Raw genomic sequence first — 15,367 nt, forward strand, 5'->3', positions numbered from 1 at the left:
TACAAATAAGTAGCATACTCACGTTTGCAGATCACATTGCTAGGTTGCTCTTACTCTCCAATCATTTGTGAAGAGATAACTTCATGCACCTTTCACTTAACAAGCATGCATTCATGCTTTTCCTGTGATTCTGTAGGTGCTTAAACATTATGAGCTGTGAGGTGCATCATTGCAACTCCTAAATCTTTCATGAATTTCATTCTTTGTCTCTTGGTTTCTTAGCCTGTCTGCTTAGTGAAATTACTAGTTTTATTTCAGCCTTGTATTAAAGGGACAAAAAACTTTTTTTTATATGACGATTGTGGAGTATTGTTATAAAAACAAATAAAGAGCTAATTTGTTAAATGATTATAAATGAGATGAAAATGAGTTCAGCCCAGTGATCTTATTTTCAGTGTTCACACAGTTTTCAATAGAGATGCTGGTCCATTGCTAATAATATTTTAATATTCTGCTGATTTAGTTGGAAGAGTGGCTGTAAAACATTTTAGACTCACTATTTACGATTCACGAGTCCCTTTAAGGAGTATGAAGATAAATGAGGCTATTTGGCAACTGGAGGCTGGCTTGTAAGCTTTGAGGGGTTTCTTCACCAGTATTTGGGAAATGTCACATAATGTTAGTTAGTTAGTTAGTTAGTTAGTTAGTTAGTTAGTTAGTTAGTTAGTTAGTTAGTGTACAATCTGAAAAAGAAACTAAAGAGGACAGTTTCTTTCATGAGAGAACATTGTGTGTTTTGTGGAGTACAATAAGACCACATAAAAACACGGCGTATTATACAAACAATGCAATGGCTCTTTTGAGAATGATCAATCAACATGGTCTCACAGTGTCCCCTGCTGGCTAGACCAGGGTTGTGACTAGGGAGGAAAAAAAAAAGTTTAGGATTCATAAAAACGTTGACACTTTTCACACAGACAAAAACCTAGATATCTTATCATATAATTTAGAAAGTTCAGAGGGGGGTGTCCCCAAAATCAATCAAAAGAGGATGAAAATTATATCTAATTTTTTAAAATTAGCAAACAAACAGTTGGGTAAAGCACTAAAACAGAGTAAATTACAAGCTTTCTGAAAAATGGGAATAAACTAATATTGCAATGGCCTGAAAGTAGCATGAAAGTCATAATGAGACAGGAATTGTCAAAACCATGTAGTGACTTGTTGCTCAATTTAAGCTGAGTGGCATTTGGCTATCCCACATCACCTAAAAATAAAAGCAAAAATACCCTATTTCTATTATGTCATCTTTTCCTTCTTACCACTTCCCTCTGCTACAATGAATTTGCCTAGTGAGCATACAGATCCTCTTTGTATTTTAGATATTACAGTTATTGCTACTAAACCAACTCAAACATGAACATAGATCCAACTTTAGCCTCGCTTCCAGCCCAGCTACAGTGCTCAGTAGAGCTACCTAAAAGAGAAAGATAGATTTTAACCATAAATAGACACTGAAAATTTTCATTAAAAGCTAGTTGATGTCTCTCAAGTCAATTTCTTCAGTAAGGGTATGTATACACTACAGAGGTTTTTAAAAAAAAACTTCTTCACTTAGGGTATGTCTACACTACAAAGTTAATTCAAACTAACAGACGTTAGTGCGAATTAACTTTGATAGGCGCTACACTAGCAAACTGCTTGTTCGAACTTAATTTGAACTAGCGGAGCGCTTAATTTGAACTAGGTAAACCTCATTCTACGAGGACTAATGCCTAGTTCAAATTAAGCAGTTCGAATTAAGGGCTGTGTAGCCACTTAATTCGAACTAGTGGGAGGCTAGCCCACCCCAGCTTTCCCTGGTGGCCACTCTGGGCACCACCAGGGAAACTTGTCTGCCCCCCTCCCGGCCCCTGAGCCCTTAAAGGGGCACGGTCTGGCTACGGTGCCCATGCCAGATGCAAGCCTGCCAGCACCCAGACAGCAGACCCTGCACCTGGCATGGCATGAACCAGCTACCCGCTGCCACCCAGCCCTCCGTCTCTTCTCGGGACCAGGCTGGCAGCTCTCGGGAGCCTGCCCGGGTCCGCAAGAGGTGGGCGCCCACCTGGTCTAGTGCAGAGATTGTGGACCTCATCCACAACGTCCGCAGTAGGCACAGGAAAGTGGGCATCTAGGGCAGGAGCGCTGCCAGCCTGGCCACCCAGGAGCAGGTTTGCATGAAAATCAAGGTGGTCCAGTGAGACCCCCGACCCTGAGCCCTGAGCTTAGAATGGCCAGACCAAAGGTCCATCTAGCCCAGTAGCCTGTCTGCAGACAGCAGCCAACACTAGGGACCCTGGAGGGGATGGACCGAAACAATGACCAAGCCACTTGTCTCGTGCCATCCATCTCCAGCCTTCCACAAACAGAGGCCAGGGACACCATTTCTACCCCATGGCTAATAGCACTCCATGGACCCAACCTCCATGACTTTATCTAACTTCTCTTTAAACTCTGTTCTAGTTCTAGCCTTCACAGCCTCCTGCAGTAAGGAGTTCCACTGGTTGACTCTTTGCTTTGTGAAGAAGAACTTTCTCTTATTAGTTTGAAGCCTGCTACCCATTCCTTTCCTTTGGTGTCCTCTAGTCCTTCTATTATAGGAACTAATGAAGAACTTTTCTTTATGCACCCTCTCCACACCACTCATGCTTTTATAGACCTCTATCATATCCCCTCTCTGTTTCCTCTTTTCTAAACTGAAAAGTCCCAGTCTCTTTAGCCTCTCTTCATATGGGACCTGTTCCAAACCCCTGATCATTTTAGTTGCCCTCTCCTCTCCCACCCTCTCTCTTCCCCTCTCCCACCTCCTTTTCCCAGTCTCCCCGAGTTTTGTTCAATAAAGAGAGCTTCTATTTTTGAACACACGTGTCCTTTATTTTGTACATCAGGAAGGGGGGCTAGGGAGGGATAAGTGGAAGGAGGTGAGGGAGGAATGGGGTACGAGCCCCCGATGGGGAGGACTGGGGTGGCTCTGCGGGCTCCTTGGGGTGGAAGCTCTCCTGCAGCCCCCTGATTGACCCTCCTCCCTGGATGGCAGCCTGCGGCAAGTGCATCCGGGCTGATGGCCGAGTGCTGTGATGTACCGAGCATGGGCACTCAGGGCACTCCAAGCCAGGACTGCTTTGCTGTCCCTCATCGAGTTAGACAAGCAAGCGGGGAACCCCTGAGAACTGTCTGTCCGGGGTGGGGGTTGGGTCCCTTTAAGCACAGCCTTGGCTAGCCTGAGACATTCCTGAGTCCTAACCTGATGCTCTTCCGGCACTGCTTCTGGCCATCTTTAACCCTGGTTCAGGGTCCACTCAATGTGGACATGCTAGTTCGAATTAGCAAAATGCTAATTCAAACTAGTTTTAAGGTCTAGATGCACTAGTTCGAATTAGCTTAGTTCGAATTAACTAATTCGAATTAAGTTAGTTCGAATTAGTGCTGTAGTGTAGACATACCCTTACATACACACTGCAATCACGTTCTTTAAAAAAAAAATTGAAATAATTGAAGTGTTTTTCTGAAATTGGTAAACCTGTTTTGCGAGGAAGAAGCCTTTTTCTGAAAGAGGTCTTTCAGAAAAAGGTGTGTGTGGATGGGGAATAAGGAGTTCTTTCGAAAGTAGAAAGAGGAAAAAGCACAGGTGCCCTGGTGGCCACTCTGTCCATAATAATCACAGCTTACATGCGAAATAGTGTCCATTCAGTGTGAACGCTATCTTTCAAAAAAGCAGATCGCATTTTTTATGCGCATTTGCTGTTTAGACACTCTCTTTTGGAAGATTTTTTTTGTAAGATCTCTTCTGGAAAAGCTTCTTCTGAAAAAAGCCTGCCGTCTAGACACAGCCCAAGGCTGTGTCCAGACTCGGGGCTTTTTTCGAAAAAAGTAGCCTTTTTTCGAAAAAACTTCACCTGCGTCTAGACTACAGCCGCGTTCTTTCGAAATTAAATCGAAAGAACGCGGCTTTTCTTTCGACGGCAGTAAACCTCATTTCACGAGGAAGAACGCCTTTTTTCGAAAGTGCTCTTTCGAAAAAAGGCGTTCTTGAATGCTGACAGGGCTTTTTAGAAAGAGAGCATCCAGACTCACTCGCTGCTTTCTTTCAAAAAAGCGGCTTGCTTTTTCGAAATTTCCGCTTGCAGTCTAGACGCTCTTTTTCGAAAGAGGCTTTTTCAAAAGTATCTTTCGAAAAAGCCTCTTTCGAAAGAGGCTTGCAGTCTAGACATAGCCTAAGAGAAAAACTGTAAATGATCCCAGTAGAGCAAAGCTTAGCAAGAGTGGAAGAAGTACGAAATTGGAGGGGAGGGGGAAGCGCATGAGTTATATTTTCCCCAAAAAATAACATTCCCAATATTTTTTTTATATTCCAGCCTTCCCATTCTATTTTGAAAACTAATTTAAAGAGTTTTTTACTATTCTCAAATTAGTTTCTGTAAAGAAAGTGATTTGAACAGGACCAATGAACCACAAATTATTGCTGCAAGAGTAGCTGAGCCCATGGGAAAAGAAAGAGTAAGAGGTCTAGGAGACAGACTAAAGAAGGAGGAAAACAGACAACCTAATAGGACAACAATATAATCAAAATTCTTGAAAAAATATATTTCCAGTATTTTTCCAGTTTTTTTCTTTCTGTCTGTCATTGTAAAGTATTTTTCACAATGGAAGGACATTAAAAAAGAAATCTGCATAAATATTTTTTCTAAAGATTTTGTATTTTTAACCACAACCTGAAACTAATCATGTCATAATTTAAAGTAAAGGTATATTGAGCTATTGATCCACTTTTCTTTTGGCTTAAGGCCACGTTTCTCAAACTGTGGGTCCCGACCCCCAGGGGGTCGCAAGCAACTTAGAGAGGGGTTGCAGCAACTTAGAGGGGGGTCCCAGTATCACAAAGTTTGAGAACCCTGGCTTAAGGCATAAAACCATAAGTCTCAAACTGAGGGCTTGCTACTTCCCTTACTTCTAGAGTGAAGTTTAATTTAAATGGTGTTAGAATGTGTATTACCTATGGTAGGTACAGACAAGGTAGAGACAAGAAGATGGGAACACCACAGCATGTATGTTCATTATGACAGTCCAAAAATGTTGGCTGAAACTTTTCTTAGGCAATGGAAGGAATGTGGTCCACAGTGTTGTAGATCTATACTGTACTAGGACGATGGGTATGGCCACTTGATTATGTGGTAAAAAAGCAGTGGCTCAACATTTTTGTCCCTGTGTGTAGCATATTTTGTTTCAGAAAGTGTTGACCACAGTTGTGAGGATGTTTTCTTAAACTTCCATTCAGACAAGAAGGTAGACACTTGGTTTGATAGCTTCTCTCTGAATTATATGATTCACTATCATAACTCTTTATGGAGTTTTGCTTCTATAAAGTAGTATTTTTAAAAAACCACCCAAAACACCAGTTGAGGGTTTGTTGTTTATATCTCTGTCAGTAAACAGACTCTTTGGCAGCAATGACACTTTGACACTTGCTGCACTAAACTCTTGGGTATGGTTTTAGCTATTTTGTGCTATGCCATCTTTGTAATTTGGCCCTGGGAGTGGAATGGTTTCTAAGTTAAACTGGCAATGGGAGTGGAATGGTTTCTAAGTTACCTACTCCTTGCTGCAAGAACAAGTGATATGGCCACAGCTAAGGGTGCATGGCTGGGCTTTCCTGCTTCCCGCCACATTGTGGCTGTTATGTAAGTTCCTTGGAGCTATTGACAACCAGCATAATTTGTAGTAAACTGCATGCTGGTCAAAGTTGTGCTAAAAGGTTGGGTGAAAAAACAGCTTCCTGATATCTTTCAAACAGTGCCACTCCTCACTTTACACTCCTCGAATGTAGCAGAGAATCTGGACCAATAGATTTTCTGTTTTGTGGGCAATTTTCTGTTTTGTGGGCATAATGTCTAAATGTCTCTACTTTGTCCACCAAAATATTGCGCTCTGCAGTGGCAGCCAGTGAAAAACTTTTCCTTCATGAGAAAGCACAGTCAAAATAATGAAAATTCCAAAAATGTGAATTTTGACCATCTATGAAAAAAATCCACTTGACCTTTTTTAACATGGTCCCTTAGTGTGCTTCAATGGGGAAAGAAGGCAAAGAGTTATTGGTTGATGGCTGAGCTTTTCACTTTGCTGTTTTGTTCCATTCAACAACAGCTGACTGTTTGTCAATAGATGTGAATGTATTTGTCAACCAGAATTAAGTACAGTGATTTTTGATTTTGTTCTTTTATTTAGGTTGCATACAGGCCACTACTGAGTTGGAGCCACACGCTTAGACATTACTTGCTAGGTTGCTAGAACCCCCCCCCCACACACACACACACACACAGAGATTTGTATTGTTGTTTAAGATCTTAATTTGTTTGTTCCCCAGGGCCAATTGAATTTGGCACAGTAACAACATTTAAAATGTTATAATTGTCCTACAGTGCTTCAGGGCTAATAACAATATTAGCCTATTATGATATGCTTGCAGATTATGTACAAAACTCTCAGAAAGAGACATAGTGAGAGAAGAGGGAACAAAGTGATCTTGTACAAGAGCTAAAATAATGTTTTGACTATCATCCTCACAATAATGCCAGGACAATAAACAATTATACAGAGGAGAGCGAAAGAGGAATATTGTTTACTGGTTTACAGGAGATGACAGGGTTAGAATACCTGGATTCTATTCCCAGTTGTTCTAAAGAGTAGTTTAATCTTGGTACCTCAATTTATGTCTTTGATAAAAAGGTACTAATGGTTACTGAAAATTATATTATGCATCTTGATTAATCAGGGCCAGATTGGGCCTTTGCTCAATGAGCTGAGTATGATACCAGAATGTAGCTGAAATGCCCCATTCACAATTCCTCCCATACTTTCTGTCCCAACCCCAGCACACACTCACTCCTAAAAGTAGAAACTTACTGTAATCCTTTATTGGTTGTAGCATGTTTCCACCTCATACCATCTTAGAACCAGGGCCTGCTCTTTTGGGAGATATGGGGCTAAGATTCTAAGATGCTTAACAGTGGGGGTGGGTGGAATTTCCAAGCACACAGAGTGTATTCTTAATCCATACTCCCACTACACCTAGACCCAATGTCCAGAGAGCCCTTATGTAGAGGCAGAAAAAGGAAACAGGTGTGCATTTTTATTTTTCATAACTGTGTGAAGCCATGATCCAGTTCTTGGTGATTACGTAGGTAGAGTCTACCCTGGTTTGAAATCAAGATAATATGCATGGGTGTAAATCATTCCACATCTTTTTAAACTTGGAATTGGCATGGTGTAGCCATGTTGCCAGTTCAGGAAAATATCTCTCATAGACATGGATTTACTGTGGATTAAAAAGTAACAGAAATATTCCACATACCATTCATTGTGAGGCAATTAGAGTTCAGTTAATAGTTCATAGGAAATACCAGATTTACCTTCTTAAAACTTTTTTTGTCTGTGAACTTTCTGCAAGTCTTACCATTTAATCAACACAGTATTAAATGTGAATTGCAAATATTAGTATTGAATAAATAATTTGAAATTCCCCCTCTGTTGGTTATTTATACAAGTATCCCAGCAGGAATCGGAAAATATACCTTATGACGGATAGCAGGGGTGGGACCCTTCAGCCTGTGGATCAGAGATGATTCGTCAGGGTTAGCTGCTGGCACGCTGCCAGATGGTTTGTTTACCTCAGCATCTGAAGGCATGGAACCCTCCATGAATATTTAGCAAATATTTTTGTCTTGCATTTTAAAACAAAATGCCCCTTTATGCTAGGCAATCAATTAGCATAGCTAATACTCCAATGTGATGACTTTTGTTACCGTCTCGAAGATTACTGTGTAACTTCATATGGGTCAGAAAATTAGTTCAGTGTGTACATAGTAAACGCAATGCTAAATTGACAAGAATCCAAAAACATAAAATTTGGTTACTGCAAAGTCTTAATCCTATGTAATATACTTCCTCTAAATCAATTAATTCATATTTAATTATTAATGGATTGACATAGTGGCATTTCATATAATAGGATTAAATTTACGCCTCTGGTAAGAAGCAAAATTCCCTATAATCATTTGCAATTTCCTTTGAGATCTAGTTAGCTGCCTTCCCCCCTAATTTCCCTACTTATACCAAAAACACTTTGAAAAACTTAGACTTCTCTGGTATGGAAAAATTACTATATTAACAGGAATAAAATTGGGAGCTTTCTGATCTGAGAATTATATATACTCTACCTTTATTAAGTGGAGTGTTCTCTTTAAGCATCTGAGCTCTTACAAACAATGAAATGTGATATCTTGAAAACAGCGGGAAAATTTTCAAGCTTGTTTGCTGGATCACACTCACAATTCAATTTATTCTTTTTTTTTTTCATTTTACATAACCAGTCTATGTGTGCAAAAATGTTTGGGAATAGCTTTTGGTATGGCTGTTGCATATGAATGCACCCATGTGAGCATTCAGGAGAATGTTGGTGCTGCTGAGAAAATGGTTTAACTCATAAAGGACACCTGGGCTCTGTACAGGAGCAAAATGACATTGTATAGAGTAACTTTCTAAAGTATTTTTAAAGGAGTCCTGAATTCAATTCCCAATGCAGCCCAGACTTGATATTTTTCCTTAATCAAGTAACTTAGGGCTCAAGTTTGTAAAAACAGAATGGCTTTAGGGGTAGATGACCACCTGGGACATTGGAGATGAGAGGCTATTCTTGTTGTTAGATGCAAAAGGAAAAATAGAACATTTGAAGTCAAATGTTTCAGTGTGGATTCACTGTGAAACATGAATCCATATGTGCATTCATTTTTCATTAACCTCCTACAATGTTCTGGACTTTGGTAGAATCTTGTGGAATCTTCCAGACTTTCTGAGAAGCAAATTTTCCATCTATATCCTAGAATGTTTTCAGTCATGACCTTACTAGGGGCTTGTCTTTATTACATGGTGGATTAACACTGCAGCAATCAATTCACCGGTGGTTGATTTATCACTTGTGCTTAGATGTGATAAATTAATCACCAAGTACTCTTTAAGTTTTTATATGCTTAGAGGAAACTATTTTAGCATGGGAAGTACTATTAATTCTTGGATTATCTGACACTTAAAGAAGTGTAAATGGGGGATGATCCCACCATTGTGGGAACTTTTGTGCCTTCTATACAACTCCAGTGGAACTGGACAGTGAAAGAATCTGAGTCCCCACCTCAACTCCATTTACCTGATGCCTTCCTGACCTTATGGGCTCATTTTCCTCTCTCCCACATGATGGAGTCCTTGTAACTGTGATAAGGCTGGATCCAGAATCCCCCAATCATGTCATGGGTCATTCAGGGCTCAGGATAGGGTATCACTGCTCTGGGACTCTCTCTTGCCACCCAACGATTGCTACATTGTATATTAAGCACATACTACTATTAATTAAATAGAAACTGTAAATGAATAAGGGTATGTCTACACTACAGTGCTATTTCGAATTAAATTAAATAGTTAATTTGAATTAAGCTAATTTGAAATAACGCATCAATACACAAAAACTAATTTGAAATAGCATTTTGCTATTTCGAAATAGCACGTCCACACTGAGTGGACCCTGAACCGAAGTTAAGGTTGGCCGGAACCATTGCTGGCAGGGCATCAGGTTAGGACTAAGTGTGTGGGGCTGCTGCCTGAGGCTAACTGAGCTTCGTGCTTAAAGGGACCCTACCGCTACCCCAGACAGACAGTTCTCAGGGTTCCCTGCTTGCTTGTTTACCTTGATGCAAAGCAGTCCTGACTTGGAGTGTCCTGAGTGCCCGCACTTGGGACACCATACCACTCAGCCACATGGAGCCAGTGCTGCCACTGGGCATGCCGGTGCATCTCATGGGGTTGTTGCCATCAGCCTGGTTGCCATCAGCCTATTTCAAAATAGCGGTTTGCCTGTATAGACACTATTAAAATTAATTTGAAATAACTTTGTAGTGTAGACATACCCTCAGGGAATAAATGAAAGGTTAAAGAATCCAGGAACCCTATATGCTGGGCATGGGAACATCATAAGCTATAATCTCTGGAACTCAACAAAAAAATTCAGTCTATTCCTTACATGTCCCAGGCCTCCTGCCCAGGACATGACTGCATTGCAGTGATTCCTCAGATGCTTTCAGATTCTATATGGTGGGAACATGCTCATCTCTAGTATTACTTGTGACATAGCTTGCCTTACATTAACCCAACCCACTGTGGCTCGGTCATGAATCACCACTTGTGCAGTTAGTCGATCCCCAGTTCTTGGCCGCTTCTTTCCCTCATCTCATCTCTGAAAGATCTGCTGTACTCTGCCTCTGGAAGTGCAGCTCTCTTGGATTATGGTTCCTGTGCTAACTCCCTACACTACAGCCGTTAGTTTGAATTAACTTTAATAGTGGCTATACATGCAAACTGATATTTCAAATTGAATTCGAAATAGCGGAGCGCTTAATTCGAACTTGGTAAACCTCATTCTATGAGGAGTAACGCCAAGTTAGAATTGAGTAGTTCGAATTAAGGGCTGTGTAGCCACTTAATTCGAACTAGCTGGAGGCTAGCCCTTCCCAGGTTGCCCTGGTGGCCATTGTGGGCCGAACCAGGAAAACTCTTCTGCCCCCTCTCAGCCCCGGAGCCTGCAGGTGCTGGGGGAGCTTGAGGAGCGGGATGGCGGGCCTCATGCTAGTATCCTGTCACCACAGAGCAGAGGCGAGCCACTCACACAGCTCCAGGAAGGTGTCCTTCTTCATCCTGAAGTTCTGGGTCCACTGTTGATCTCTACAGCACTCCAGGACGATGCAGTCCCACCAGTCGCTGCTGATGTCCAGACGCCAGATGCGGTGGGGCACGCTGGCATCTGGGTGCTGCTGCGGCTCCTCCACGGCCCCCAGGGAGGCCAGGGGGAGGGGGAGGGGAAGGGGAAGGGAGCTGACATGCACCAGATGGTGCCAGGCAGCCTCCAGCCTTTGGTGCCAGGCTTGCAGCACCAAGTCCAAAAACTGAACCAGAATGCTCAGGGCGAGGTCTGGCTTCATGGTGCCAACTGCAGCGGTGTCCCCAATGAGAACCACAGACACAGGCAGACAGAGAGGAAAATGTTTTGCTGTCCCTCAGCGAGGTAGGCAAGCAAGCGAAAAAGCTGAGAACTGGCTGTCCAAGGGGGTCCCTTTAAGCACGAGCCTCAGATAGCCTCAGACAGCAGCCACACAAAGCAACTACTGACCTGATGCCGCACTGGAACCGGTTTCAGCTGCCCTTAAATGCGACTCAGCGTCCATTCAGTGTGGACACGGTAATTCGAATTAGCAAAACACTAATTCAAATGAGTTTTTGGGTCTAAATGAGTTAAGTCTAGACAAGTTAATTTGAAATAACACTGTAGTGTAGACATATCCTCATTGACTTGTCTGCATTGTCAGTCCAGCTAACTTGAGATACTGGCTTCTCCTCATTGGCCCTTCAGTTTATCAGTCTCAGGGTCTTGACTTCTCTTTGGCCCATCCCATTTTTCTTGATATTGGGAAATGGCTGCCCCAAAACACCAACTTGCAAAACAGTCCACTTGCAGAAAAGAACTGTTACTTACCTTGTAAATGTGGTTCTTCTAGATGTGTTGCTTATGTCCATTCCATGTCGGTGTGCACACGCAGCATGCATGCATTTTCCCCTAGCAGAACCCGTCAGGCCATCAGGGGAGCCCCTGGAGTGGTGCCGGTGTACTGGCCCATATATACCCCTGCTGGCCTTTCACACCCTTGGTTCCTTCTTACAGGACTACTCCAAAGAAGGGGAGGTGGGCAGGATTTGGAATAGACATGATCAACACATCTCGAAGAACCACAGTGACTGCCCCAATGTAGGTGATCGAGTGAGTGGGATCACTGAAGGAGGGGCTCTGGACCCAGAAAAGACCGACTCTAGTCTGGGGGCGGGGTCACACCTTGACTAGTGGTAAGCCCACGGGATTCAGAAGGGCCACTGAGATGGAATTGGTGCCATTGGGGGCCATGACTGATACATCCCTGGCACAGGGGCTGGCTGTTGCCATTGATTCTGCTGTTGATGTGCCATGCTCAGTACCATTGAGTCCCTTGTCCTGGCACTGGGTCCAGTGCCGAGGCACGGGCCAGTGTCGAGGTTGCTGTCGGTGCCAGCCCCGATGGAAATGCCGCTGATGTGGCAGTGCTGGACCAGTGTTCCCTTGACTCAGTGCCAGGGCACTGTGTGCCTTAGCCTCTGATCAGTGCTGACTGGAGTCCCAGTCCTTGGCTGAGATCAGTGCCAGAGGAGAGGGGGACAACTTGATAAGGTCCCTGGCAGTGTTGAAGACCTCCAGTGTCAAGGGCTCTGGGAAATCCCCATCAGGCAGGTGTCCCAGTGTGTACTGGTATGTTTGCCTGACCGAGAAGGTCCAGGCTCTGTGCCCAAAGGTGCCATGTGCCCCATTTCAGGGCACACAGAGGGCACGTGCCATGGGGGTTACCTGCCCCTGCCAGACCTGTTCTTCTTCTGTGGCACCAGGGATTGGGAACAGTGATGAGGTCTGTCCGGTGCCAGAGAGGCCTGTGAGTGGCTCAATGCCTCCCACACCAAAGCCAGTGCGTTCTGGGTCACTGATGCCAGGTCAGAAGCCGGTGCCAGCCGCAAAGCCGCCTCCATTAGGACAAATGGACCTCACTCAGACACTTAAGGAAGGCAGAGTGCAGATTACCACAAGACATAGGTCTCTGGCACTTCTCACAGCCTTGCAGTCTGAGCATGCCTTGTCGCTCGCACCCGGATCTCAGGCCAGGGACTATGGTGGGTCCAGTGATAGAAATGTAGCCGTGTTAGTCTGGGGTAGTTGAAGCAAAATGCAGGACAATGTAGCACTTTAAAGACTAACAAGATGGTTTATTAGATGATGAGCTTTCGTGGGCCAGACCCACTTCCTCAGATCAAATAGTGGAAGAAAGTAGTCACAACCATATATACCAAAGGATACAATTAAAAAAAAATGAACAAATATGAAAAGGACAAATCACATTGCAGAACAGAAGGGGGATGCGGGGGGGGGGGGTGGGAAGGGGGAGGAAGGAAGGTAAGTGTCTGTGAATTGCTGATATTAAAGGTAGGGAGAGTGGGATGTTTGTGAGTTAATGGTATTACAGGTGATAATTGGGGAAACTGTCTTGGTAATGGGTGAGAAAGTTCAAAGTCTTGTTAAGTCCTTGTTGACAAGTGTCGAATTTTAACATGAATGACAGTTCAGAGGATTCCCTTTCAAGTGCAGATGTAAAAGGTCTTTGTAGCAGAATGCAGGTGGCTAAGTCATTTAGAGAGTGTCCTTTCTGGTTAAAGTGGCAAGAAACTGTTTTCTCTTTGTGATCTTGTCTGATATCTGTTTTGTGGGCATTAATCCTTTGGCGAAGTGTCTGAGATGTTTGTCCAATGTACATAGCAGACGGACACTTTCGGCACATGATAGCATAGATTATATTTCTGGATGCGCAGGAATATGTGTTCTTGATCTTATAACTCACTTGGTTAGGTCCAATAATGGTATCAGCAGAATGAATATGTGGACAAAGCTGGCAACGGGGTTTGTTGCAAGGGAAGGTACCAGGGTTGGTATTAGTGTGGTATGTCCTGTGGTGGTTGGTAAGAATCATCTTGAGGTTAGGTGGTTGTCTATAGGAGACTATGGGTCTGTCTCCCAGAGCCTCTTTGAGTATGGTATCCTGTTCCAATATAGGCTGTAGTTTATTGATAATGTGTTGGACAGGTTTAAGTTGGGGGTTGTAGGTGATGACAAGTGGTGTTCTATTGTTGGTTTTCTTGGGTCTGTCTTGAAGTAGATGGTTTCTAGGTATTCGTCTGGCTCTTTCAATTTGCTTTTTTATTTCTCTGGGTGGGTAGTTGAGATTTATAAATGCTTGGTAGAGATCCTGAAGCTTCTGGTCTCTGTCAGTGGGGTTAGAGCAGATGCGGTTGTATCGAAGGGCTTGGTTATAGACGATGGATCGTGTGGTGTGTTCTGTATGGGAGCTGGATGCATGTAGGTAACTGTATGAGTCGGTGGGTTTTCTGTAGAGAGTGGTGTCTAATTTTCCATTGTTGATTTGTACGGTGGTGTTCAGGAAGTATGGTGGGTCCTTAACTCAGGAAACTACTTAACTACTTAACAAGAACTTGATAAGAACAGTAACTATAACACTAGAACAAAGAACTGTAACACTAAGCTGCAAAGGGGCTGTTGCTAAGCAAGAGCAGAAGCACATTCCAATGATCATCACAGGCACTCTAAGGTATGTTTACACAACAGAAACACTCTCACAAGTGTGAACCTCAGAGCCAGGAGCTCAATTGACTGGGCCTTGTGCCATAGGGCTAAACATAGCAGTATTGATGTTCTCACTTGGGCTGAAGCCAAGGCTAGAAACCAAGTGAGGGATGTGGACATAGGCGACTTGTTCCTGCCGGGGCTGGGGATGCAAGGATAGCCCCCCAAAGGAACAGGTATGGGGTATGCAGGGGCACCCCGTTTAATAATTAAAATTCATAATTCGGCACCGTCTGCACAGCATCAAATTTCAAAATAACCCGCTATTCCAAAATGTCCCTTACTCCTTGTGGAATGCAGTTTATGGAGATGTTGGAATAGCGAGCCCATTATATTTCAATATAACGGGCTTGCTCTTAAGACGCGGGATAGCTATTTCGGGATACCAGAGCCTGCGACTCACTGTTTCAGGTGACACCCCAAGAGTGCTCAGCACTTTGAAGGATAAGGCTTAAAATGAAGTATAGATGTTTATGATATAACAGGATTTGGATAATGTGGGTTGTCAATTAACTGATATTTGACAAATAACCTTCTGACTAACTGCAAGTTATTTGTCTGCCACTGAGAGCTTTGAAACTGAAAGGCATCACTTTATGACAGACAGTAAAGATTTTCAATATTGTTTTAAAGAAATAACATCCTTTCCAAATTTGAGACTTATCAGTTTGTGCTGGCTTTCTCAGGCACTGCTGTGCCTCTCAGAGACTGTTTCTATTGATGACAGACATCTGCTCTGATCACAGGAGCAAAATATCCACAGAGACAGTAAAGTTCGTGAAAGTTGTTATGGGACTTATCTGCATAATAACTGCTGGGAATTTGAGGAGTCCCAATTTATTTAAAGTAATAGGTCTGGAACACCCTGGGGAAAATCACTAATGTGAAACATCTAAATAAATTAACACTTTTACACTGATGCATTGCATTGTATGTATCTGTTTTCTGGTTATAGTTTAGGGGAAAGATTCTTTGTGGTCCCTTTTTAGTTGAGTGAATGTATATACACAGCTTTCATCAGAGTAACAGGACTTCTGTGCCATCACACTGCATCACACAGGCAATTTACTTGATTTCTAT

General features: G+C 43.0%; 1 long non-coding RNA gene across 1 annotated transcript; it reads right to left on the minus strand.

Moving 5' to 3' along the window:
• Nucleotides 1-746: 746 nt before the first annotated feature.
• On the minus strand, nt 747-12,773 carry LOC142827104 (uncharacterized). Its single transcript, XR_012901529.1, has 3 exons — nt 12,677-12,773; nt 7,551-7,654; nt 747-860 (listed from the first exon to the last, which is right to left on the minus strand). It is a non-coding gene; the product is annotated as an uncharacterized LOC142827104 (long non-coding RNA).
• Between the last annotated feature and the right edge of the window lie 2,594 nt (nt 12,774-15,367).

The sequence above is a fragment of the Pelodiscus sinensis genome, chromosome 1, assembly GCF_049634645.1.
Source record: "Pelodiscus sinensis isolate JC-2024 chromosome 1, ASM4963464v1, whole genome shotgun sequence".
NCBI classification, from domain to species: Eukaryota; Metazoa; Chordata; order Testudines; family Trionychidae; genus Pelodiscus; species Pelodiscus sinensis.